The sequence below is a fragment of the Anolis carolinensis genome, chromosome 1, assembly GCF_035594765.1.
Source record: "Anolis carolinensis isolate JA03-04 chromosome 1, rAnoCar3.1.pri, whole genome shotgun sequence".
Lineage (NCBI taxonomy): Eukaryota > Metazoa > Chordata > Lepidosauria > Squamata > Dactyloidae > Anolis > Anolis carolinensis.
In genome coordinates this window covers 108,951,014-108,977,793 of record NC_085841.1, presented here as the reverse complement: position 1 = coordinate 108,977,793, position 26,780 = coordinate 108,951,014, and the positions used below count along the sequence as shown (strand labels likewise).

General features: G+C 39.2%; 1 long non-coding RNA gene across 2 annotated transcripts in view; it reads left to right on the top strand.

The window, feature by feature from the left end:
* LOC107983466 (uncharacterized) overlaps positions 1 to 26,780 on the top strand; it is a 129,901-nt gene that overhangs the window by 55,764 nt on the left and 47,357 nt on the right. Inside the window, exons 1-4 of one of the 2 annotated variants that reach the window (XR_010006039.1) lie at positions 9,771 to 11,274; positions 12,312 to 12,390; positions 22,826 to 22,907; positions 26,642 to 26,760. This is a non-coding gene — a long non-coding RNA (uncharacterized LOC107983466). Of the gene's footprint in view, positions 1 to 9,770; positions 11,275 to 12,311; positions 12,391 to 22,825; positions 22,908 to 26,641; positions 26,761 to 26,780 lie in introns of those variants that run through there. The other variant, XR_001730886.2, reaches the window with a different exon arrangement.

Below are 26,780 nucleotides of genomic sequence, written 5' to 3'. Positions count from 1 at the left end.
ACATAATAATAACAATAGTAATAATAATTTTTACTAACCATCAATTGTGATAGAAAGTACTTGACACCTGAAATGCCCAGAGCATCTAATTTGTTCACTTGACTTTCTTTTGCTTAGTTTTGAAATACATTTTTAAAATGTCCTTGGAATTGAGAAGAAACTTACTTCTAGTTGCAAAGTAGGAACAAAGGAATGAGTTCTGAGTTCTGGTAATTAAAGAATTACTGTGAGAAGCGTTTGTGAAGCAAAAATATGCAAATTAACTAATGTTTCTAAAAAGAATCAGAATTTATGATATGTAGCTACATTGTTAGATCTTTCCTGTTACCAGATTATGGCATGACGAATAAGAAATCCACTTTCATTTCCTGAATTATTAGTGTATCATTGGTGTAGAAATCTATCTATCTATCTACGTGCGTAAGGTGGGTCTTGTATAAAAATTTAGAAGATAAAAGTATGTTCAATTTATATTAAAAACAGATGTACAATTGCAAATACAAGGTAATTGTAATATTCTGAGCACATATTTTAGGGACTTCCTCCCTTTTCCAAATCTCACTCATGTGGAACATACACTCATTTCTGTAACAAAAATTCTTTCTACTCTATTGGCAAAATGAATAGCATCAACTCAAAATATTTAAAAATTTAGTCACATCCACATCTTGCAGCCTATAAGGAGCTTTCACGCTTTTGGGCTCGCTTTAGATCTTTAATACCCTTTCCTTTTGTGTCAAGGAGCTCACGAGGCGTAAAGAAGCGCTGATAAACCCACTTAGATCCCTTCCTGGGCTGTCACCTCTCCCTGCCAAGCGGCTTTAGGTGGTAACTGATCTGTGACAACCTGCCAGTCAAACAGAGCATTTCTGAAAGCTGACACAAAAGACTGAGTGCTGGAAAAAGGATAGGAAATAAGAAAAGAAACCAAACTGTATCAGGCTCTGTCTCTCTGTCTCTCCACCTCTCTTGCTCCCCCTGTCTCCCCCCTTTCTCCCTTCCCATCCCACCCCCCAAAAAACACATTTCCCTCTTTCTTCCCCTTAGTCAGGTTCATGGCAAGGGCAGTTCATAGGCTGTGAGATAGAGATCAGTCACCCTTCCCAAGCTGGGGACTGCCCCAGCTTACTGCTGATAATAGAGGCAAAAGTGAGAATGACAGTCAGACGGAAGCTGACACAGGGCTTCTATGAAGGTTGCTTCTTCCCATGGGATCAAGGGAGAGACAGAGAGAGAGACAGAGAGACAGATGGAAAAGAGAAACACAAGAGAAAGAGAGAGAGAGGAGTTCAGTTGAATGTCGCCCCCAAGAGCTTCAACAGCTCTTCCCTTTCCTCCTCATTTGGGGTACTATGTAGCTGAGCCATGTTGGAGATTGACTGTGGACCCTTATTTCTGCCACTCACCCAAACCAACCATGTTTTGTATTTGTTTTTGGCCAGCAAAGGATTCATAAACAGGAGGCTGTCACCCAGCGACATTATTTCTTAATTTCCCCAGGTCTGACTATATGCCACTTGTGCCACAGTTGTGCTTAGAGGGTTTTTTTGTGCTGTCATTTGAGCTCTTCAGATAAAGGAAACTCATCCTGCTATAACATGCTGATCCTTGCTCTTTGAACACTCTCTTAGGGCAGTTCCAGGTAGCAGTAAAATCCGCTTCAACCTAGGTTAAAAAAACCGGGTCGAGACAGATTGTAGTCTGCACACCACCAAAAAAGCCTATCATTTCCATGGGTGTTGTCTACATGTCCTCCCAGTACCTACCGGGAGAACAGGGAGACAGCCCCCCCTCCCCAACCCCCCCCCCCAAACCCCTTTAAAAATAAAATAATTTATCCGGCCTCCATTAGTGTGGTACCGGAGCTCTCCTGTCATGTTAAGAATGATACACCAGGAGAAAAGGGGGCCAAGAACAATTTTCCTCCTCCCCCTTTCTCCTGGGTGTCATTCCCATGCACCAGGAGAGCTCCGGCACTATGCTAATGGAAGCTGGGTAAGTTCTTTTATTTTTAAAAGGAGTTTGGGTGGGTTGGGGAGGGGGTTAGAGCCCTCTCGTGTTTCCTGGGTCTGATTCAGCCCAGAAAACACAAGAAGGGTATGCGGACAGTCCCTTCAGAACTCCCAGGACTTCTAATTGGCCAGTCCAGACAGAGGTCATAATAGGTCTGCCTCGTGCCTTCCAAGAAGCCATAGAACAAACCAATTGAGAAATAATCTTGACACAGAGCAGAGTTTTCTTGCTTTGTGCCGAAACCCTTCGTGATATTGTGGCGTCATCTGGATGTCCCCCCCCCCCCACAAATATTCAGTAGAGTGCGCATTTTGTGCCCTGCCTGGATGTGCCCTCAGTAAAACCTTCCTTGCTTAATGACTTGAGTAGGAAAACAGTGGTGGTGGTTATATGGTGTTGATGAGGATAATAACAAATTGTCAGAATTTCATATAAAATACATAATGTTTTCTTGAAGAAGATATGTTTCATGAGTATGTATTGGTTTAGAATCTTACATCCATATACCATTTCTACAAGCAAATAATAATGAAAAACAACAGGGCCATAATTTACTTTTTTATGGTTTTGGCTGCTTGTTTGCCTAATATAGGGGTTCTCAAACTTTTTCAACAGAGGGCCAGTTCACGGTCCTTCAGACTATTATGGGGGGGGGGGGCGCGGGGAAGCAGACTATAGTTTGAAAAAACTTATACATTATGAGCTAATTTTATGACTATATGAGCTCCTATGCACACTGCACTTATCTTATTTGTAGTGCAAAAAAAGCCAAGAAAGAACAACACAATATTAAAAATGAAGAACAAATTTAACCAACATAAACTTGCCAGTATTTCATTGGGAAGTGTGGGTCTGCATTTGGCTGATGAGATAGTCAAGTTATTTAGGATTATTGTTGTGTACCTTCTGGTTGCTTCAAATTTAGGGCGGCCCTAAGGAGGGTGCAGGCCGGGTAAATGGCCCTGGAGGACTGCATCTGGCCTGTCGGCCTTACTTTGGGGACCCCTGGCCTAACAGATCTTATATATCCAGGTTCTTAATTTTGTTAACTCTGAAACATTTTGAAGTATAGTTTTAAAATAACTTTGTTCAGGATTTTCCAGAGCAGCTGAGCACAAAGATTAAAGGATAACTTTTCAAAGGATTGCATATTTCAAACCTCCATAGATTTGGAATGAGTGGGTAGATTGCTAAACATCTCTCAATATCTGGCATATACATATTTCAATGCAGGTTGGTTAACAAATTACTTATACTATTCCTTTTGCCACCAAGAGCAATCTAAAAGCATTAGACTAAGGCTGTGTTATGATAGTAGTGATACATTGTAGGTATTTGTTCTTATTTGATTTATATTGTAGTTATATTTGATTTTAATACCAATGTTAACAAATTTTGCTACAGATGAATGTGAAGGGGAACATCTGCATTTGTTAATCTAATTAGTGAAATTGTTGTATTTGTCAGTATGTTGTTATTCCTCAACTTTTAATGTGTTGCAGAATGACTTAATGGATATTTTCAGAGAAGAAAGCACCAGCATCCAGATACTTGGATTGAACCATGTGGACGGAAATAGAACTAGGAATATACCTTTCCTTGTTCTTCCTTCAGCCATTCTTTTCTTTGAAGTCAGTCTCTCAGCGTCAGAGAAAAGTACACACACACACACACACACACACACACACACACACACACACACCTTCCAAAATATAAATCTTTACTAAATTGCTTACTTCTTTATGGGGTGGATGTTCCAACTGTGGCCTTCAGGGCTGTGTTGTAGGTCTCATAGTGTGGCCATTTTGTCTACTTGTAGCCAATCCTTTCTATCTATATGCTGCCATTTAAAAAAAAACTTTTTGACCCTCCCTTCCCAAAATGAGGTGTATTTTACAGTTTAAGCCCCTCAATTATTTTAAGTTGGATCATCAAGAGTATGCATGCCAAGTTTGGTCCAGATCCATCAAGCCATGTAGGAGTCTTTGTGATACATACATATATACTTTAACATAGATAGGCAACCACAAGCCTTTGTTCTTAATTGCTCATCTTTTTATTGGATAGCCCGTCAGATAAATTGCTATATTCAAACCTAGCACTTGACCATCCTGTACAGCAGATGCAAGAAGATGCAGATTTGCAAGAACTGGGGGTGAAAGGGAAGAGAACCAGCATTTTTTCTCAGCTTTCAGATATTGTTAGCCAAACTGATAAACTGAATATAAGCAAATTAAATCTATGTGGGCAAACTCTCAAAATGATGAGATTTCCACTGTATTGATTCACAGGAAGTCAAAACTGTCAATTTCCCTTTCATCTATCAACATTACAGGAGGTGCTGGGGTACATTTCCAAGCACACCTGGATTGGTGATCAGGATGTTGTATTTGTTGAGGGAAGATTCATGATTCATATATAGTAAGCTATTGTTTTTAAAATGAAGAAATTGCTTAATTAATGCAATTAATTAAGTCTTCCTTCTTTTCCCCCCCCCCCCATGCTGTCCTAAAAAGTTTATTTTTTGTTCTGCTAAGAACATTGAGTGAATTTCAACACGAGCATCCAGTCTTAGTTGTAATGTGACATAAACACTGAATTTGGAGGTTGTTACTTTGTGGACTGAAACTCCAGAACTCGCTATTCAACAATGACAATGTTGTGCAATACAACCACTGTATCTGTGTGACCAATATCCATGGTTTCACATACCCATATCCAACAAAGTATTTCATTTCTAGGAATTTTCTAGGTCACCCCAGAGTGACTGTATGGTAACTTCTATTGTAAGTTGTTCATTTCAGCAGGTTTCACTATTATCAATACTTTCCTATTTCTATGGTAAATTCAAAGAATGTAACCCTCACAGATATGAGGATGATACTATATATGTATCTATATCATAGCACTTCATATTTTTAAGAAAGCTGTAGATGTGGAAATCTCTCTTTCCTTAACTAAAGTATAGTGACACTTCAGATTTGGTCTAAAACACCACACATGAAAAATTATACATGAAACCAAAGCATCATATTGTTTATATCTTTTAAGGAACATTAATTGAAAAAAAATAACAAGATTAACAGACAATATCTGCCTTCCCAATTGATCTAAAATATGTACTATGCTTTGAAATCTTTTAATGAATTCTCCTTTAGCAATGGCAGGTATTTGTACGTTTACTTTAAATGTTGAAAAAGATACAAAGGTTCTGTGTGTATCATGTAAAGGACATTTCTCTTGGGTTAGCAGGAGGCAAAGAATATTTGTGAGCAAATATATGTTTAATATATACAAGAATGTAGCTGATCTCATAGGCTCATGACTTGGAATGATCTGGATATCTTTGTGGATAGAAGTGTATTTTTAACCACCTATTCAAAACGCATCCTGTATTGCAGTTACAGATTCATAACCTAGAGTTATGGATCTGTAACTGCTCTGTATTATATAGCCACAATTATTGCACTACTGGCATAATAGTAAATGCCCACCCTTCCTAAATCATATTCTAAACTTCAGTACAACACTGGAGATCTGTTTTGCTGGCCATTGGGGATCAATTGCATCACATTTCCATCTCCCTGAGACAATCAGGATCCCTATCTCAATTTCTCAACCCATTGCTATTTGCTGATGGGAAGGAGCTGGAAACGTCACCAGAACAGGCCTCTATTGACTTGGAATAGCTGCTGACCGCTAAGATGGTTTACAAGTTGGTAACGCAGGATTCTCATCTAATGATAATAATACAGCTAACTGCAATTACTCAAGAGCTGTGGGAAGCTTCAGATAAGATGAGCAGCAGATAAACTGTGGCCATGATCATGAGGAGGATTTGTGATAAATAAGAATATGACAAACAAGACATATTTGCACTTTCCATCTCAGAAATTATTGCAGTCTTCCAAACTACAATGAGACCATCTGACATTCAGCATCTGTACCATAGATAATTGTAGTATTCAGTGAAGGTAGCTAAACATTCTGATACAAAAGACTGTGTGAGTAGTTAATTTTTCCCATGGTGCTTTAATGAATTTTAACATGATTCTTTTAGATTAAGGTATATCTGTTTTGTAAACAATCTTAATAATTTTTATCTTTTGTGGTGATGTTTCTAACTTTTTTAATTGCCACAGAGACACAGCTGCCACTGTTAAAACAGATGTGCTGTTCCTTTCTTGTCAGCCTATTTTTGCACAATTTGCTTTGTATCTAAACATCTGTAGAATAATGGAGACCTGCTTCTCCCCCTTCCCAGTACTATTGCCTGTAAAACATAAAAAGTCGTAGCATTGTTATATATTGTCTGTGATGCTGTTTTCATCTCGGCCAATCTAAGAAATAGGAACAGGACATCTTGAATTAAAGCAAGGCTGAACCGACTGACTTCCACTCTTTTTTTAAAAAAAGAACAATTAATAGATCAGTGAAGCTCAGTCTAAAAAATTGTGTGGCACTAGATCTTGTATTTAGAAATGTGTCAGGAATGTCTGTGAACAAACATGAAAGAAACCCATGAAGTGAAAAGAAAGCCCTATCTCTGCTATTGCTTCCCATGGGGCAGATAATATAAATGTTATTATTTATATTATTTTATTATTGCTGACTCTGCAGTCCAGAAGGTGTTATCAACTGAAAGTTTGGGACCATTAATGATTCAGATTGTAGCCAAGAAATAATTGTTGTCCAATATTCTACACAGACTAAAAAGGCTGAATCTACACTGCCATATAATTCAGATTATTATCAAATCAGATAATCCATCATATTAGTCAACAAAGAAGAAAATGAATGAATTCATTCCATTGAAAGATCTACTAATATCATCTCTGTACAGTGGGCACTTTCTAATCTCCTTAGAAAAGACAAATAATAATTGCACCAAGGCTTCTTATTTTGTTTAAAAATATTTTCACATGTAAAAGAAGAACAGAATACATTCAAAAGTATGTCTATGTACCCAACATTAATTTTAAGTGTTCTGATTTTTTTTAAATGTTTGTTTCAAGTCCCAAAGAGTCAATGGTAGGCAGTTATGATGTTATACGCTCACACTCGTAACTTCTTCCTATTTACATTTATGGTCATGATACCATTGTCACAATGATAAATGCCCCTAAGACCTATTTTCTTGCTGATTGTCCCATTCTGACTTCAGCAGCTCATACCTTTCCCTGACAGGAAAAGGACTTCAACCAGTATTCTAAATATCATTTAAACCATTTCAATAGTAATAATAGAAATTATGAGTGGTTTAATGTATTAGTAATGTAGGCATCAACAGAACACTAACATTTTTTAAGTTGCACCTGATTTTGAAATGAAGAAGCAATTTTATCCTTAAAACTTTTCTATATATGTTTTGTCCCATACCTGGTCACACCTACTTAGGACAGTGTTAGAGGTTATTATTATGGTGGTGGCTGTGATAAAATGGTTGAGAGAGCCCTACAGTCAAGAAAATGTAGTCACTTTGTGGTACCCGGACCAAGACACTCTGGGCTGATCCATGATTTTTCTGTTTTATCTAACTGTTAGACAAACACGTTGGTGGTGATAGTAGTAGAGAGAACCAACCTGTTTAAAGAGACACAGACATGTAAAGATCTTTAAAGAAACCTACTCCCCAAAATAGCTTAATAGAGGTAAGTATGATTAGAGGTAGTGGGATACTGAAAGTCTTTTAGGGTGGGAAGATAGAAAACTAGGATACGTGGAACAGAGTATTCTGAAAAGGAGCATGGCTAGTTGGCTGGAAGCCATTATAGCAGCATTCAGCATAGACATGCTGGGAGCATTATTGGCTAAAGGATAGGGTATAAATGCTCTAAATACAGACATACGTTTGTTGAAGGTCCCATCTGTTTGTTCAAAATTTTCTTGCTATAGGTTGATTATCTTTTATCCAAAATACTTGAAGCCAGAAGTGTTTTAGATTTTGGAATAGCTGTATCTGCACATACATACATAATGAAATATATTGGAGATGGGAACCAAATCTAAAAATGAAATTCATTTATGTTTTATACACACCTTATACATATAGCTTGAAGGTAATTTTATGCATTAATAATTTTGTGCATGAAACAAAGTTTGTGCACACTGAACCATTAAAACAGTGTTTCTCAAGCTATACTCCTCCAGATGTTTTGGACTTCATCTCCTACAATTCCTAACAGCTGGTAAGATGGCTGGGATTTATGGGAGCTGAAGTCCAAAACACCTGGAGAAGCACAGTTTGAGAAACACTGCTTTACAGAGCAACCTGACACTCTCAAAATGGACAATTTCACATTTTCAGAGGATTCTGGGTAAGTGATGCTTAACCACTACTATTTTTAAAAGAAATGTTTTTCCATTGGATGTCTTGTAAGAGAATTCCCATTATTCAAAGACCTTTTATCAGAAACATTTGCTAGACTTGTGCTTTATTGTAATTTCTGTTGAATATTTGATAAGCTATAGGCCTGTTTATACAACCCTCTAATTCAGTGGTTCTCAACCTGTGGGTCCTCAGGTATTTTGGCCTACAACTCCCAGAAATCCCAGCCAGTTTGCCAGCTGTTAGGATTTCTGAGAGTTGAAGCCCAAAACATCTGGGGACCCACAGGTTAAGAATCACAGCTCTAATTACACAAATGTTCAAGTACTGTTGAAAGTACTCAGAAAAACAATGCTGTTCAATGAAACTTGAAAATAAACTTTAGCACCGTTTAAAGACAGCATTAAAGAGGAAAGAGGTAGTTTTAATGTACTAATATATAACAGAATTAAAATTATCTTGAATATCAGTCTTTCATGATATAACTCCTAAGTAGAAAAAAAAGACAAATTGACTAATTTGGTCCCCAAATTGTTAAGGTGAGATTGATTTTATGTTGTGGGTGGGCCTTTATATAGTTGTGAATTTGCAATGTTTTTATTTAAGGGATAAATTGGATTTCTGGGCATGTGTGATATATAGCAATTTAAAATTATTGGAGTTCTTCATATTTTGTTAAGTATGCTTCTGTCTGAAAGACTGAAGCTTTCCTACAAATGCAAAGTAAATTGCTCTGTAAGTCCAGAATCCCTGATTACCTCAGAATTGAAATGCTTACAAAAATGCTGAAGTGTTCTAATAATTTCACAGCTCTTTATGATTCGCGTGCTTAGAACCCCAATCATTTCTAAATTGAAGTGCTCTCATTATTTTGAAGTTTCATGTGCTGCATAAAACGATTTAAGATTATTTCCCAGTTTTTCATATTTTATTTTATTTATTCTTTTAAATAGTGGGCGGGAAGACTAGTTCTTTCCTTAAAAGATACAAATGGCTTTAAGTATTTACTGTTTAAGATGGAAATTGAACCAAGTTCCTCAAAATACGATGAGTCTGGCTGGAGTGGTGAAGGCATATTGGAAGCAGGGAAAGCACTGCCTCAAAACAACAAAAATGCTAACTAGAAGGCTGTTAATTCTTGTTGGACAAAGTGAAAGGGACAAGAAACATATAGTGTTGTGCAGATGTGGACAAAGTGAATTAGGGAAACATTTTGTTACCATATATGCATATTGTAATTAGTGCCTCTTGTCTGTCCGTGTGTCTCTTTTTCTCTCGTACCTCATAAATCCATATATTTGATCATGGAAGTAGTAAATTTGGCACTTTATACAACAAAGTAAAAAATGGAGATTGTAGTAAGGTTTTGGACTCTGTTCAGATACCTTAGTTGTCAACAATTTCTGAATTTCTTTGCTCTACAATGCAGTTATGATTCAGTTTTGGACAAACATTATGTAGACCAAACATTTTTGTTAAAGTTCAGGAATGGCAAATTTTTGTTTTGACTAAGAAAATTGCTGTATTTTCCCATTTTGCATGCAACATGGTGTGAATCAAATTTTAAGGATTGTACATACTACCATGCAACTTTTGTTCAATTCAAATTATAAATAAAATAATCAATATCAGCTTTTGAAATGCTGGATACATTTCCTAGTGTCTGGCAGCCATATTTTTATTCTTGATGAGAAGAAAGGAAAGATAACAAAATATTTATATATGGTTTTCTTCTTAGCTTTGCGGCTGTCTTTGTTGTAGGTAGTGCTGCTTCATACAATCATATTTATCCACAATATAATAATGATGAGACCCAGGGTGGTATCAGGGTTTGAGCATTGGACTATGACTCTGGAAACCAGGGTGTGAATTCTCGCTCAGCCATGGAAACCATTTGGATTATTTGGAGCAAACCACATACTCACAATCCCATAGGAAGGCAACAGCCTTTAAAAACTAATCTTGTCAAGAAAGGGCTACCTTTAGATCTCCATCAGTCTAAAATGACTTGAAGGAATGCAGCGAAAACAACATCATTGAATGATGGTGAATGAACTTTCTTTTGTCTTTAAACAGCAACAGTGCATTTATTATTGAACTGGCTAAAATACATTATTCTGGACAGATTAGAATAGTCCTTAGTTTTATACAGTGAAGCTTTCAAGTGGAACTATGCAGCAGATGGAGTTGGAACATTATGCCCAGAACTGGATACATGTTGTTTTCATGAAACCACAGCCAGTGAAACCATTGACTACCCTCATAGTGTGGAGAAGAATTGGCAGCTCATTTCATGCTAAGAAAGGGTTAAGAATCCTGACAGTAGGTGGGAGAAGTAGTCTTGTAGGTATCCCTTGGATTTCTCCCCAGGCTTCAAACTGTATTGATTTTACATATTAGGAACTTCTGCCATCTAGTGATTGACAAAGGTATTTCAGGCTTCAAAAATTATTTAATAAAATACATTGGTTTAGAAAATGTACATTCCTTTATGACACTATCAACACGCATTCCACTTTTCAGATGTTTTGTTGTCTTGGAACCTTGGGTCTGTCAGAGAAACACAAAGTCTATAATATTATTTTAGTTTTAGCTTATAAGTAGACAAGCTTCTTAATTAGCTTGCTAGTTAACAGGTAGGATTTTATCCAACTATTGTCTACAAGAGAAGATTAAGTGTATAGCATAAGTGAGCAACCACCTCCTTGTTGGACTAAATCTTAAGACTTCCCTTGTTAACTTGCCAAATATAGATAATACTCCTAGAAATAAGAATTCCCATTCCAAGTTCCTCCTCTTTATTTCTTAGAGGTGCAAATATTATGTATGTATATGTGTTTCCAAAAGGTCCCAGGTTCAAATCCCAGGAGTGGAATGAGCACCCGCTGTTAGCCCCAGCTCCTGCCAACCTAGCAGTTTGAAAACATGCAAATGTGAGTAGATCAATAGGTACCGCTCCGGCGGGAAGGTAATGGCGCTCCATGACCTTGGAGGTGTCAATGGACAATGCCAGCTCTTTGGCTTAGAAATGGAGATGAGCACCAACCCCCAGAGTCGGTCACGACTGGACTTAACGTCAGGGGTAACCTTTATCTTTTTAATATGTGTTTCCGAGTTGTCAGTTGACTTATGATGACTCCATGAATTTCATAGAGTTTTCCTAGGCAAGCAATATTATGAAGTGGTTTTTGTCAGTGTTTTCCTCTGAAATAGCCTATAGCATCTCATGGTGTTTTTTTGTGGTCTTCCAACCAAGTACTAACCATGGTTGGTCCTGATTAGTTTCCAAGACCATATAGGACAGTGGATCTCAACCTGTGAGTCTCCAGGTGTTTTGGCCTACAACTCCCAGAAATCCCAGCCAGTTTACCAGCTGTTAGGATTTCTGGGAGTTGAAGGCCAAAACATCTGGGGACCCACAGGTTGAGAACCACTGATATAGGATCTGATGCCTTCAGGGTTTTGGGTGGATTTGCCAGATCCATATATATATTTTTAATCTGGATTCAGAATTATAATCTGAATTTCACCCAATCCGAGTATATTGTTTCATCCTCTTTATCTCACTGGGGTATTTTATGCCTAGGAGTTGAAATTTTCCTGAGTGGAAATGACCTGGAAATTTTAAAAAGCTTTCCTGTTCTGAGAGACAAAACCCTTGCAAAATTCCCCATGTAATCCCTAAAACAAAAGAATTATCCAAGATTTTTCAGCCTCAGGGACAGAAAATAGCCACAAGGACCTAAAAAAAACAATGTGGACTACATATGGCCCATGAGCTTCACTTTCCCAAGTCTGCAATAAACACGAAATAGGTGTGCTTCTTGTATAAATTGTCTTTCACAATGGACCTCTTTTTTCTTTCTTTCATGGTGTATCTGGGTTCTTTGATAGAATGGTAAGTGGGTCACCCGTAAGAAAGTTTGTGAGCAAACATCCTAATTCAGGTTCTGATCTTTTTTTCCTCCAGACTTGTGACATTTCTCTTCCACAGTCCTACCAGCTTAATTCTCTGGATTGCTGAAGGATAAAGTTAAAAGACAAGAAAGGTATGCTGTGAATAGGCTTTGTCATTAACTCTCTTGTATACTTTGAAGCATAGTCTGGAAGTCTTTACCTCCTGGAATGCACAGAATGTAATTTACAATGCTATCAATTATGTGAATGGAATAATAAAACAGAGGACACAGTCATTCCCATGCATTCTGGCAGGTAGTGGCATTTATAGAGGATCCCATGAAGTGTTCAGACAGTGTGGGGCTTGCGAAGTCTTTCCTTTGAATATCAAACAACTTTTCTTCTTGCTACTTCTCACTGGCATATGAAATAGCCTTGGTATATGGTCAGATGTTATGTTTGTAATTGCTTACAAACAGATACTGATAGAGGCAGGAAAAAAGGAGAATATTATAAATGGATGCTTGTATCACAGAGTTACATTGGCTTAGCACAGTGGGTTAAACCACTAAGCTGCAGAAAATCCTACCGATCAAAGGGTTGGCAGCTCGGGACAGGGTGAGCACCCACGGTCAGCCCCAGCTCCCTGCCCAGCTAACATAAATGTGAGTAGATAAATAGGTACCATTTTACACGAGGAGGTAAAAAGCGTCTATAAGGACATGCCGGCGATTCAATTGGGAGGACATCTAAGGATGACAAAGCTCCCTAGCATGGAAAATGGAGCAACAGCAACCCCCGCCCCCCCCCCCCCCCCGCCGCGCCTTTGACCAGAGATGAGCACAGTCTCTAGATGCTGGAGATGGAAAATATGGGAAAAGCCTTTACCTCTGTTTATGTATTGTCTGCCCTTGTATAACGGCATTGAATGTTTGCTGAATATGTGTTCTGTAATTCTCCCTGAGTCCCCTTGGGGAGAAAAAGTGGAATATAAATAAAGTATATTATTATTATAGGAGAAAAAGTGCTGTCATGTTTTAAAAGGTTAGAAAGGTAAGAAAAAGGTTATTGGATTGGTTTTAATCTAGATACCTGGTAGCCTACATTGCATTTATGAATTCATATCGTGGAGTTACAGAACTGTAACTGCTCCATATTCAGTCGTGTTGTGTTTTCATGGTCATAGCACTACTGTCATGATTGTAAATGCACTACCTTCAACCTAAGTTAATATCTTGCAATTGTACCTTCCTTCCCAACCTTCCTAAATAACTAGCAGTCGTATCCAGTGATAGAGGTTTATTCTGATGGTGATCCAGGTATAGAGGATGATATTTCCCTCCCCTGCCCACCAACAATTTGTGATGTGACAAGGATTTATGACATGAGTGCTATTTTTGGTCCCGGGTCACAAGCATAATGGACCGTAATCTCTTAGTGTAGTTTCTGGCTGAGATCATTTTGGGGAGTTGCATTGGAAAAGGAGACATAGGGCCTTTCTGGACAGCATAAAAATGCAGGACAAAGAAGTGGGGCAAAAAATCGCGGTGCCTTAAGGAGAGTTCAGACACGGAGCTGTCAGCCCTGAGAAGTGAAAAAGACAGCAAGCATTCAGCAGTGGGACCAGAGCTGAATTCATTGGAGAAGCCAAGGCTGAGAGGGTCCGTTCCAATGGAATAGTTAGCAATATTTTTTGCAGTAGACCGAGAAACAAAGGGGAGTGTGGGAAGTGTTGAGTCCAAACTGTCCTTTCTATGCTACAGAGAGAAACATTTCTGAACAGTCATCAGCACTGTGATGTCCTAGGACCCATACTTGTGGGTTAACTAAGGTGGAGTCTGGGAGAGAAGGTAGTTGTTAATGTGGTAGAACTTTGACATAAAAGCCATTCCATGTGGCCATTCAAAAGCAGTCATAGGAATGACAGCATAGCTGCATATCCAAATTAAACTCTCAGTTTCATCTATTAACATCCAACAAAATATGTCCTCTTGGGAGCATGCAAGATAGATGCCTGTGAGTAGTGTCATTCAGCAGGGACTGGGACTGAAGCAGTTGGTATCAGGTGACACTCATTGTTTAATGGGACAGGCATCATATCTACATCCCTTCCTGGCACTGCTGACAAGTAATTCGAAATGGGAGTGGAAGAAAAGCCTCAGTGTTTTGTAATATCACCCACTAGATCATTGCTAGTGGTTGAGCAAGAAGTCTAGACACTAAATCTGGCGACAAAGAGGAAAAAAAAATCTGGATCATTTGGTATACAAAAATTTAGGCCTTATATGTGTATATGAGTCCTGTGCAGGAGATGACAATTAATTGTGTGTGCTTAACATTCCAAAAGGGATCAATATGTATAATACTACTGAAAATAATGGCAAAGTGAAAATCTTCTCATCCAAAATTATTTTTGTCTTGGTTTTTGAAAAGAAGAAAGATAGCGATTCTTCACTTATTTTTAAGGTGATGTCACAGACCCTTTCTATTTCTCAATGTGTTTGTAGGTATGCAAGTGGTATTTATTCTAACCCTGTTTTGCTGCCTCTTGGATTGTGGAATAAAAGTGTCGCAAGAGGCCAGTCGCCATGCAAATTCATATTAGCGGGCTGAATCTCTCATTTGTCATTCCTCAGATGAGTTTGTAAAAGACCACTGAATTAAACCATATTTCTTTAGATTGGCTCCTATGGAAGCAATTTCAAAATGAGCAATGACACCATATGTTATTAATCATCACTGTTAGGTTGAGCACTCAATAGACCAAAATTTGCTTTTGTCAGACATAACACACTAGTACAAAAACCATTATGTGTGTTTCTGTTTTACTGCAAGAGGAGCACTTAATCCTGGCTTGCTGTCTATTGTTATTTAAGATACATTTATAAACAGAGGTCTTCCTGAGGGATCCATAAATCATACATTACTACTTAGTTATGCCATATTTTAGCAGAATGTTAACATGCAAAAAAAATAAAGGTTTGTCACTTACAATGCTAATAAACTTGCCTCACAGTGTTGTGCCGAGGCTAATCCATGTACCGCCCATACTGACGGCAGATATTGAATATGCAGGTTCACTTTACCAGTAGCTTTAATATGCTGCCATAATGAACTTCAAAGCACACAAAGACGCCAGCTCTTCCCCCATATAGCCCCTGACCTCATAGCTCTGCTTTTTATCTTTATATAAAAGGGAAATATGTTTTTCAAACAAGTCTCGCTTAGACTCTAGGTATTGTCCACTAAGGAATAATAGCTTGTGAAAGCTATCTATGTTTTTTTTATTATTATTTTGTTCTGGAGTGTTTTTCTTCTTTCATACCCTTTATAATTTTGGAGAGCAGAATTCCTTGCTTTCAGATGTGGTAAACACATTTTCACAACGGTGAGGTCCCTTGTTTTGACAGCTCTATCTATTGGAGAGATTTGATCCATTCCTTTTGTGCTGTTTGTTTCAGAGGGTAATGTAAAAATATTTGGCACGTTTTAGGTCTAGTCCCCAGTAAGGTTACACACTTGTTTGGTTGTCTGCTCCTCCATTTTTTAACACACACACACACACACATAAATACATACACACCATAGCTAGCACTACTTATATATATAGTTACTACCTTGCTAGTCACCTGGGACAGACCCATGCTGCTGACATTGTCAGAACATCAGTAGGAGAGACTATCCAATCAGCACCAGTGTGCTTGCATACAGCTGCCACCCTTTGAAGCTTCTGCTTCCATTTCCCCCTCCCATATGTTTATTGGAATGGATGGGGATTCCTTGCCACCATGTCCAATCATTACATAGGGGATGTTGGCATTATTGCCTTGCACACCTCTCCACCAATCTTCACTGGTGACAATGAAGCATTAATTCAATTAAGTACTTATTAATATGTACAGTAGGGGCCTCCGGTGGCACAGTGTTAAAGCACTGAGCTGCTGAACTTGTGGACCAAAAGGTCGCAGGTTCGAATCCGGGGAGCAGAATGAGTGCCCGCTGTTAGCCCCAGCTTCTGCCAACCTAGCAGTTCGAAAACATGCCAATGTGAGTAGATCAATAGGTACCACTCCAGCGGGAAGGTAACGATGCTCCATGCAGTCATGCCGGCCACATGACCTTGGAGGTGTCTACAGACAACGCCGGCTCTTCGGCTTAGAAATGGAGATGAGCACCAACCCCCAGAAGTCAGACACGACTGGACTTAACATCAGGGGAAACCTTTACCTTTACCTTTTTAATATGTACAGTCTTTCTTATCCAAAAGCAACAAACAGTTTTTCTTATTCTAGATTGTTTTCAGATTTTCAAATGCCTGCATTTGCTTATACATTGTGAATGTGGGATAACAACAACAACAACAACAACAACTTTATTTTTATACCCCGTCTCCATCTCCCCGAAGGGACTCAGGGCGGCTTACATGAGGCCAGGCCCAAATGATAACAGACATTATAAAAACACATGCAAGTAAGACAAATCAATAAAACAGAGCAATAAAACAGAGCAATAAAACATGGCTTGAATAAAAACATGAAAAATGCATAACAATAACTGACTGTAAAGTGTGTACAGTGAGGAGTGTAAACAAAGAGAGGTAAGTAACCCAAGACTAAAATCTTTGGTAAGGGGCTAGCGTGAGATAAACATGGGAACTATTTCCAACTAGAGGAGTGGAACAAAGTGCAACAGATATATTTTTGTTCACAAGGACAAGCCTTAAGAGGGCGAGGATCATTCACCAAAAGCCTGTTGAAAGAGCTAAGTTTTTAGGGTCTTCCTAAAAATTAGCAGGGTAGGGGCTTGCCTAATCTCCCTAGTGAGTGAGTTCCAGAGTCGGGGGGGGGGGGCACCATGGAGAAGGCCCTCTCCCTCGTTTCCACCAACCGAGCTTGTGACGGTGGTGGGAGCGAGAGGAGGGCTCCCCCGACTATCGAAGAGACTGCGGGTTCATAGGGGGAAATGCGGTCACGAAGGTAGGTGGGTCCTGAACCGTTTAGGGATAAGGGGAGAAAGAGGGTTAGTCACACATCCAGCACATGCTGAGCCCCCTCAAGGAGTTTTCTCCAATGGGGGAAAAGAGAAGGACTCGGTTTACACAAGACCCCTAAAATAGCAAATAAAAAAAAGCCCCAGGTGGCAGTCAGCACACTTTCCACTGTATTAGCAAAGTAGCTAGGAAGGAAGTGGAAAATCTTCTCTCCCTTCCCCATTAGTCTTTTTCATTTTCTCTGCAATGGATGCAGGTGACAGCTGATGGGGTCGCCCTGTGTTCACTGTAGACCACCTCCAGGGCATCTGCCCCACCACATGCTGCCACTGGACAAGCTGAAGGTGAGCATGGAAGCATGTGGGATGTTTTTACAGTGGCAGTGTGCAAGCAGAGCCCTTCCCTCTGATCTCTGTTCTCTTTAAACCATCAGGGCTTCTTCAGGAACACTCTGTGGGTGTTGAATGTGTGCTTGGCCCCCTTAACCCAAAAGCAGAAGTGAACAGCTGGCAGCAAAAATGTTTCAGTTTTGGATTTTTTTGATTTTGGATGTCAAGATAATGGAGGCACATCCTATATTTATTGAATAAGTAAAATAAATAAAATGATACTGCAGTCATAGGCTGAATGGTCATTAATAACATTTTGTGCCTGCCAGGGTTGGGAAAAGATACCTTCAGGGAATTAGAATGATCACAATCCCATAACTAGCATGGCTAAGGCCACTGGCAATGTTGGCTATGGGATTTGGGGAGTAATACTTCCACACAGGGCTGTAGCCAAGGGGGTTGGGTTTAGGGGTTCAACCCCAGCCCCCCAAACATTTTCAAGTTTTTTTAATTAAAAAAACCTGGTTTACTCATTAATTTTAACTGGTTAACCAAATCCCCATGAGTGTCCACTGAAATTTATCTGTCTTGAGTGTCCACTGAAATTGATTGATGGATTTCTAAATTATTTTTTGTTATGGAACTATTTTTCATGATTTGCTAAAAAAAAGCTTCAAACCAGACCTGAAATATTTTTCTAGCTACAGCCCTGCTTCCAAAAGAGTAACTTTCTGAAGTTTTGCTTCATATCACAAGTGATCCTCCCACATGATTGAATGGGATGTTTTTGAATAGAAGAGAAAATCTGTCTTCACAAGAATTTTCAGAGATCCCTGCTTTTTGTTACCCCTGTCCCACACAACAATCTACCTTGTGTAACATTTCAGAAGGAGGTGAGAGGAGTTATCATAAGGAGAAAGATATACCGAAGTCCTTTTTCACTGGCTCACATAGGTATACTAGCATCTGGATTCAAAATGATATCCTTTAAATTTAGTCCAATATGCTGATGACCTTGGCCTTACAACACAAGCGAAAGATTTTGAAACAGTTCAAAACCAACTCACTAATGCCTTGAAAGATCTTTCCAGCTACTACAAAGAGAACCACCTGAAGCCTAATCCTGCCAAGACACAAGTGTGTGCTTTCCACCTACGTAACTGTGAAGCCAACAGGAAACAGGAAGTTACTTGGGAAGACCAAGAGCTCGAACACTTTTTCCATCCTAAATATCTTGGTGTCACCTTAGATGAAACACTAACATATAGGAAACACTGCACGAACACCAAGCACAAAGTAGCTGCACGCAACAACATCCTGTGGAAACTGACTGGCAGCGCATGGGGTGCAGACCCACAAGTAATAAGAACATCAGCCCTGGCCTTGTCTTTCTCAACTGCTGAGTACGCCTGTCCTGTCTGGCAAAAGTCTGCCCATGTGAAGCAGGTGGACATAGCACTAAACGAAACATGCAGAATAATCACAGGATGCCTTAAACTTACACCTGTTGATAAACTCTACAAGTTAGCTGGCATTGCCCCTCCTGACATGTGACAGGAAGTTGCTGCTAATTGCGAGAGAAATAAGGTTGAACATTGTGAAAGCCACCCATTGCATGACTATCAGCCTCCTCCCAGTAGACTCAAATCAAGGAAGGGCTTCATGAGAACCACCACTCCTCTTGATGTTCCTCCAGCAGCAGCAAGGGTGTCCCTCTGGGCAGCTGAACCAGGCAATTCCAACTGGATGGCCCCCCATGAGGGTCTTCCTCCAGGGGCAAATCAAGAATGGGCAACTTGGAAGTCCCTGAACAGACTCAGAAGCAGAGTGGGCAGATCTAAAGACAACCTGGCAAGGTGGCACTACCTGGAGGAATCCTCCACCTTGTGTGACTGTGGAGCAGAACAAACAACTCCGCATATGTATGCTTGCCCACAATGTCCTGCCTCATGTACAGAGGAGGAGTTGCTTAAAGCTACGGACAATGCAGTTGCTGTTGCCCGCTTTTGATCTAAAACTATTTAGTTGCTTTGATTTCCCTTTTTTCCCCATCATTTTAAAAATGTATGTGTTATGCAATGCTTTTGACACGAAATAAAATAAAGTCCAATATGAATATATTATAAACAATATACAAGTGTTTACAGGAATCATATATCATCTTTTATGTGCTGTAATTTTATCTATACTTGGCGAGCAGAAGTGCTAAGAAACCCTGGTAGTGAACTACAAAGACACCAGCAAGAGTGCCTAAAATGCAATGTTGTGCAAGGTGCAGTGACACACAATGTATATTGGGCATTTTGCCGGCTCTGCTGTATAGTTAGTGTAACAACAGCTCTCTACTGGTTATGGACATTGCAGAACTGCTCAGTTCTAATTTATATATATGAACTCCTGCTTCTGAGGCCCTGTTCTCACTCCACTGGCTTCACATGCATGGCTGGAGGGGACGAGAGACAGGGCCTTCTCGGTGGTGGCCCCTTATCTGTGGAACTCCCTCCCTAGTGACATTTGCTCGCCCCCCTCCCTTCTAGCCTTCAGAAGGAAAGTAAAAACTTGGCTCTGGGATCAGTCTTTCGGTGATTAGTACAATGCAACAATAGACTTAGAATAGGTAGAATGATAATGGAATGGCTTTGGACAATGAATTTTGGGTGGTGTGTTTTTAATATTGAATGTAATGTGTATAAATTCTTAACATTTATTAGTTTTAATTTAATTTATTTTAAGCTTATTGTTGTATGTGTTTTAAGGCATCTAATAGTTGCTATATGTAAACCGCCTTGAGTCCCCTGCAAGGTAGAATCATAGAATCATAGAATAATAGAGTTGGAAGAGACCTCATGGGCCATCCAGTCCAACCCCTTGCTAAGAAGCAGGAAATTGCATTCAAAGCACCCCCGACAGATGGCCATTGAGCCGCTGCTTAAAAGCCTCCGAAGAAGGAGCCTCCACCACACTCTGGGGGAGAGAGCTCCACTGTTGAACAGCTCTCACAGTGAGGAAGTTCTTCCTAATGTTCAGGTAAAATCACCTTTCCTGTAGTTTAAAGCCATTGTTCCGCGTCCTAGTCTCGAGGGCAGGAAACAAGCTTGCTCCTTCCTCGCTATGACTTCCCCTCACATATTTATACATGGCTATCATGTCTCCTCTCAGTCTTCTCTTCTGCAGGCTAAACATGCCCAGCTCTTTAAGCCGCTCCTCATAGGGCTTGTTCTCCAGTCCCTTGATCATTTTAGTCGCCCTCATCTGAACACATTCCAGCTTGTTAACATCTCCCTTCAACTGTGGTGCCCAGAATTGGACACAGTATTGCAGGTGTGGTCTGACCAAAGCAGAATAGAGGGGTAGCGTGACTTCCCTGGATTTAGACACTATTCTCCTATTGATTCAGGCCAAAATCCTGTTGGCTTTTTTAGCTGCCACATCACATTGTTGGCTTATGTTTAACTTGTTGTCCACGAGAACCCCAAGGTCTTTTTCACACATACTGCTATCGAGCCAGGCGTCCCCCATTCTGTATAGAGAAAGAGGGGGTAGAAATAGGGTAAATAAATATATAAATAAATCCAAGATAGGATTCTAGCCACTGTTTGTTTCATTTCACATTATTTATCATACTTTTTGGATGACATCATTTAGAATGCAATGTCTTTCAAGGCAGCTTACAAACACAAGAGTATCCAGAATTCCAAAATCCCAAATATCCCCAAAATCCAAAATGTTCCATGTGAGTGGCTGAGATAGTGACATCTTTCCTCTCTGATGGTTCCTTGTATACAAACTTTGTTTCATGCACTAAATTATTTAAAAATATTGTATAAAATTACTTTAATAATTAAATTTTGTGTTTAGATTTGGATCCCATCTCTAAGATATTTAATTACAGTAGAGTCTCACTTATCCAACACTCGCTTATCCAACGTTCTGGATTATCCAACACATTTTTGTAGTCAATGTTTTCAACACATCATGATATTTTGGTGCTAAATTTGTAAATACAGTAATTACTACATAGCATTACTGCATATTGAACTACGTTTTCTGTCAAATTTGTTGTATAACATGATGTTTGGGTGCTTAATTTGTAAAATCATAACCTAATTTGATGTTTAATAGGCTTTTCCTTAATCCGTCCTTATTATCCAACATATTTGCTTATCCAACGTTCTGCTGGCCCGTTTATGTTGGATAAGTGAGACTCTACTCTATATCCATAAAACAAAAATCCAAAATCCAAAACAGTTCTGATCCCAACCATTTTGGATAACGAAGGCTCAACCTCTAATATAAAGATGTGTTAATAATATCTCAGTAAATAATGTTAATATTTAGCCATTGATACTTCTTGTAGGATATGTGATAGTAGACAATCTGTGAGGAAAAGGTGGACCAATAGGAATATGTGCTGAGAGGTGCTCATCTGCCTGTTCTTTCAAAGCTTGGAAAAGTTACTTTTTTGAATACTACTCCTAGAATTCACCATAATTCTCCCATATTAATATATTTTCCCAAGCTCTGTTCTCTCTATTCTTCTGGAAGACATTTGACAGATCAATTGTTGGCTGTGTAAACAGAATAAAGAACACTTATAACCACATTGTTTTTCGTTCTTTATGCTAAATCTATTTCTTTCTTTTTTGCATAATTTTGCATGTTATATGATCTACAGGATAATGTAATTGTCTGTGGAATTATGTACAAATGTATTCTTTCATTGCTGAAGGTTGAAAATGTTTTGCAGCAAATGTGCAACATTTGTGTGTGTGCATGTTTGTGTGTTCTGTGTAATAGGGTTGTCATCTAATAAGAGAATTACATTTTGATTTATGATCTGCCCTTTAACCAACTAATCCATCAATTAATTGATTAAATATATTGGCAAATGACCAAACCCGTTGTTGTAGGCACCTTTTTAAAATATTGAAGGGAAGTATGAGATAATTTACAATTTAATAAATAAAAATTACTGCTCATTAGAAAGAAAGGCTGTCTTTAACATTTTGTCATTCTTTATGTTCTAACATGCCAAGCCCAAATTAACTTCCGGCCAGAAACAAGTGTGTCCTTAGCTTCCAGTGATTAATTGAATAAGTTCTCAATCAAGTAAATAAAGCATGTGGCTGCCATGTATCTGTTTGCATGCATTGCATGCATGTATGTATGCAAAAGAAACATTGACAAATGTATTATAAGATTAAGCTTTGTACATGCACTTAGAATGCTAACTTATGGCTACTTACAATTTTACCTCTGTTTTCACAGGTGAAATGGGTGGTATATCAGACAGCTTATTAAAGAGACAAGCTTGCTGCTTTCCCAAAGTGAGATGACAGAACCAGTCATGGTATGTATTGTAATTTCAGTGCTGCAATACATCTTGAAGCTGTCTTAGGTAAAACGCTTGCTAAGCATTGCATTGGGGCTGTCAGAATGCTTCATGGGGTAGTAATTAAATTGAGGCAATTCTACAGTTCATTTTATGGAACCAAGCCAAAACTATATCTAGCCTAGAAATATTTTCCATAGACCTTGCTTTTTGTTTTGTTTTTTTGGGTTTGTTTGTTTGTTTTGCTTTTTAATTGTGAGAACCAGATGTCTTTCACCTAAGGATATATTTTCACCCTAGTGGAATGTATCCAGCTCTTATTGTCTGCTCTGCTTTTTTTGTTTGTTATCTATATTTTCTTTCACATTATACTTGAAAGAAAGAGGGCATTGAGAATTTGAAATATAATTGCTCTTGCAGTATGCATGGACTTTAGTTGCCATTAATATAAACTCTAATCTGAAGAACAAGGACGACTGTAATTTTGTGTTTGGCAACAGCTAAGACAATTTGAAGAAGTATTGATGTTGGATTGCCTGCTAGAAGCAACATAATATTCAGAAAATATAGGGCCCTTCCACACAGGCCCAAAACCCATGATGGGTTTTGGATTAACCCAGAGTAAATTGGGATTCCCTGATTTACTCTGAATTTTTAAAAACACCTGAAAAGATCTGGACCTTACTGCAAGGTCCGGGTCTTTTAAGGTGGTGGGCCTTTGGAGATTGACTCTTGGGACCACCTTCCACAATCCCGAAGGTCAATACCTATTTTTTGGTCTGTAAGATGGCACCCCCACCCTCCCCTCCCAGCCCCCTGTTTTCCTTCAAAACTTACTGGGGGGGGGGGGGGGCTGGATGCATTTTGATGTGTCAGAAGCTTTCTTCGAGGGGCCTGAGGATGCAACCAGGCCCCTCTGGTAAATTTAGGGGGAGAAAGGGGGAGGAGAGCTGACTAGATGCCCTCCCGGGTCAACCTCTGGTCAACCCAGGAGGGCATATAGCCACCCCTACAGGGAAAACCTGGGGTTTGGGGTTGCTGTGTGGCTTAAATCATGAAAGGAATTGGGATTTTAAATCCCGGTTAATTTTGCAATTTGGGCCTGTCTGGAAGAGTCCATGGAAGTAACTAGAAGTCCAAATCAATCAAAACTGGAATATTCCTTTGATCTCTGTCATTCCATCATGACTTTATTTGAAACCTGTTTTGCTTCTGGTTTACAGCCAGCCATGCTCTTCTCCACAGAATTCAATTCCTTTTCCCCAACCAATTTTTTGTCTGGCATTCCCAATATATACTCAGTGTTACTGTGGCCACTGAACGTGATCAGTCCTCACAAGCCTGTTTTAGGAGATTGCTCCCATAAGGTTGCGGTGTATACTCGCTTAATTGCTTTTTTCTGTAAACTCAAACTTCTTCCAGGTGTACATATAACTTGCCTTGGACTGTGAATGGTTCTGTTTTGGTTATTTAAACATTTCCAGTTTCAAGAAGGGGTTGACTGTTTAGATCAAGTAGGACCAGCATCATGATATTGTGAGAGTACTCTTGTTTACATTTTAGCTATCCAGCTACAGTAGAGTTCCGGTTATTCGACATAAACGGGCGGGCCGAATGTCGAATAACTGGATCTGATGGATAATAGGGAGGCCCTATTATCCAGCAAGCCGGTTGAAGGAAGTGTCCCGTGCACATTGCTAAGTAGATAGCAAGCTACCTAGCAACGTGCAGGGGCGCTTCTGCCCTGCCTCTTGGGAGGTGCCCGTGCGCGTTGCTAGGTAGATAACAAGCTACCTAACAACGCTCAGGGGTGCTTCCTAAGCCGAGTGCTCACCGCTCCACCCCTTGGGAAGCACCTGTGCGTGTTGCTAGGTAGCTTGCTATCTACCTAGCAACTCGCACAGGCGCCTCCCAAGGGGCAGAGCAGTGAGCATTCGGCTTAACGAAGCGCCCGTGCACGTTGCTAGGTAGCTTGCTATCTACCTAAGCAACGCGCACGGGCGCTTCTCTGCTCGCCGCCCTGCCTCTTGGGAGGCGCCTGTGCGTGTTGCTAGGTAGATAGCAAGCTACCTAGTAACGTGCATGAGCGCCTCCCGAGGGGCCTGGGACGTCGGATAATACGGAGTGTCGGTTAACCGGAAGTCGGTTAACCGGAACTCTACTGTATGTCCAAATTAATAAAACAGCAGTTAAAATGACTAGGATCAGTAAAAGTATCAACATTGAACACTGCCTCAAAACACTTAAACAAAAATTCCTCTTGTTTAAATAGGGTGAATACAAACTAAATGCACCATAGGAGGAAATTACCAGCCTGTCTTCTTCTTGATAGCCACCAATGGGTATAAATGAACAAAGGTCCATGATCTGACTTGGAGGCAGACCACTATACATGTTAGGCCCATTTACCCTGACCATTTAATGCAGTTTCATACTGGTATTGGAATAGGTGGTTTTGCTGTAAGGATGATTACTTAAGATAAATCTTGAAATCACTTTGAGGCCCAGAGCACTGCTGCACATTACGGGCTTTCTTTTGTGGAAGTTTGTTGTCTAGTTTGATGCTAGCTTCAAATTGCAGTAAATGGTCAGTGAATTTGGGGCCTTACTTTGGGCAAATTTACATGAAAGCAAGAAGTGCTTCAGATATCTTGGTCCCAGTAAAGCTCTCTTGTATCTATTCTCAAATTGAAGGCACTCTCTGTTTGAAGGACTGTCAAGTTCGAGTCCAGAGTAATAATAATGAGCCACAAGAAGGGAGCAAAGAGTCCTATCAGATGCCCATCAGTAGTTGGTAACTAGATAGCAGATTGACTCAAGGCATCACTACTCTGGTTAGATGGCATGGATTTTTTTTTTAAAAAAAACATACAAATTGTTTTGTGGGGGGTTTTTTTGGCACATGTGGTTTGTTTTACCTATATTTTTGGTGTTTTCCAGTTTGGATGGAGTGGGAAGTCAGAACCCTTTTGAGTCTTGGTGTTTGATGCTTTAATTAATGTTTAGTGTTTTAGCTTAGCATCTTAGTATTGTGTATTCATTTTAGTTCTAGTTGTATAAAGATAAGTTTTTAATATGTCTGTGTATTTCTTCATTATTTTCCTTCTGTTCCCTTTGTTCCCTTTCTTCTCTCTTTTCTCTTTTTGAATATTTATTATTTTAGTTGTGTATGTGTATGTCATGCTGTTTATGATAAAATTAATATTTTTCAAAAAAAGTGACAATCTCCTGCCTCTTTAACTTCTAAACTTCTAGACTAGGGTTAATAGGTCACTCTCAACTTATACTCCTTAGATTTTAATTATTACTGGATCAAAACAAAGAAATAAACCCCATCTTACCCATATAATCCTTTTAATTATCAGATCCTTTGTCCATTTTTATTGTCTTAATTGATGATATTGTGTTCATGGATTTCATTTCTCTTTGTACCTCTAACAGAAACAGAACGTACCATACACAGAACTTGTGTTCTAATCACCCATTGTAATTCATCAGGCTATGTGCCTCAACACTATCATTAGTTTGTGGCATGAAAATGGTTTTAAATACATTGATTGAAAGAAACGTCAAAGATTTTTGGAGGAGGAGAATGAAAAATTGTAAATATAAGAAAAGTATATATTTATGCTCTCGGCAGCCAAATGTGCTTTTTAATGGAATTTAAATAAATGGAATTTTTATGACAAAAAAGCAACAGTAAAAGCAGTGATTATATTTTTCATAGTTCATTTGCCTTCTTTGCCCTGCAGATCTTGTATGGAAGGAAAATGAGATCCCTAGTGAAGTCTACAGTGTGATTGACTCTGAAGAAAGACTCTGAGACCCCTTGGTGCTTAATGACCCTTATTGGCCTGTTCAATGGGAACTGGTATGATCTTAAAAATAGAC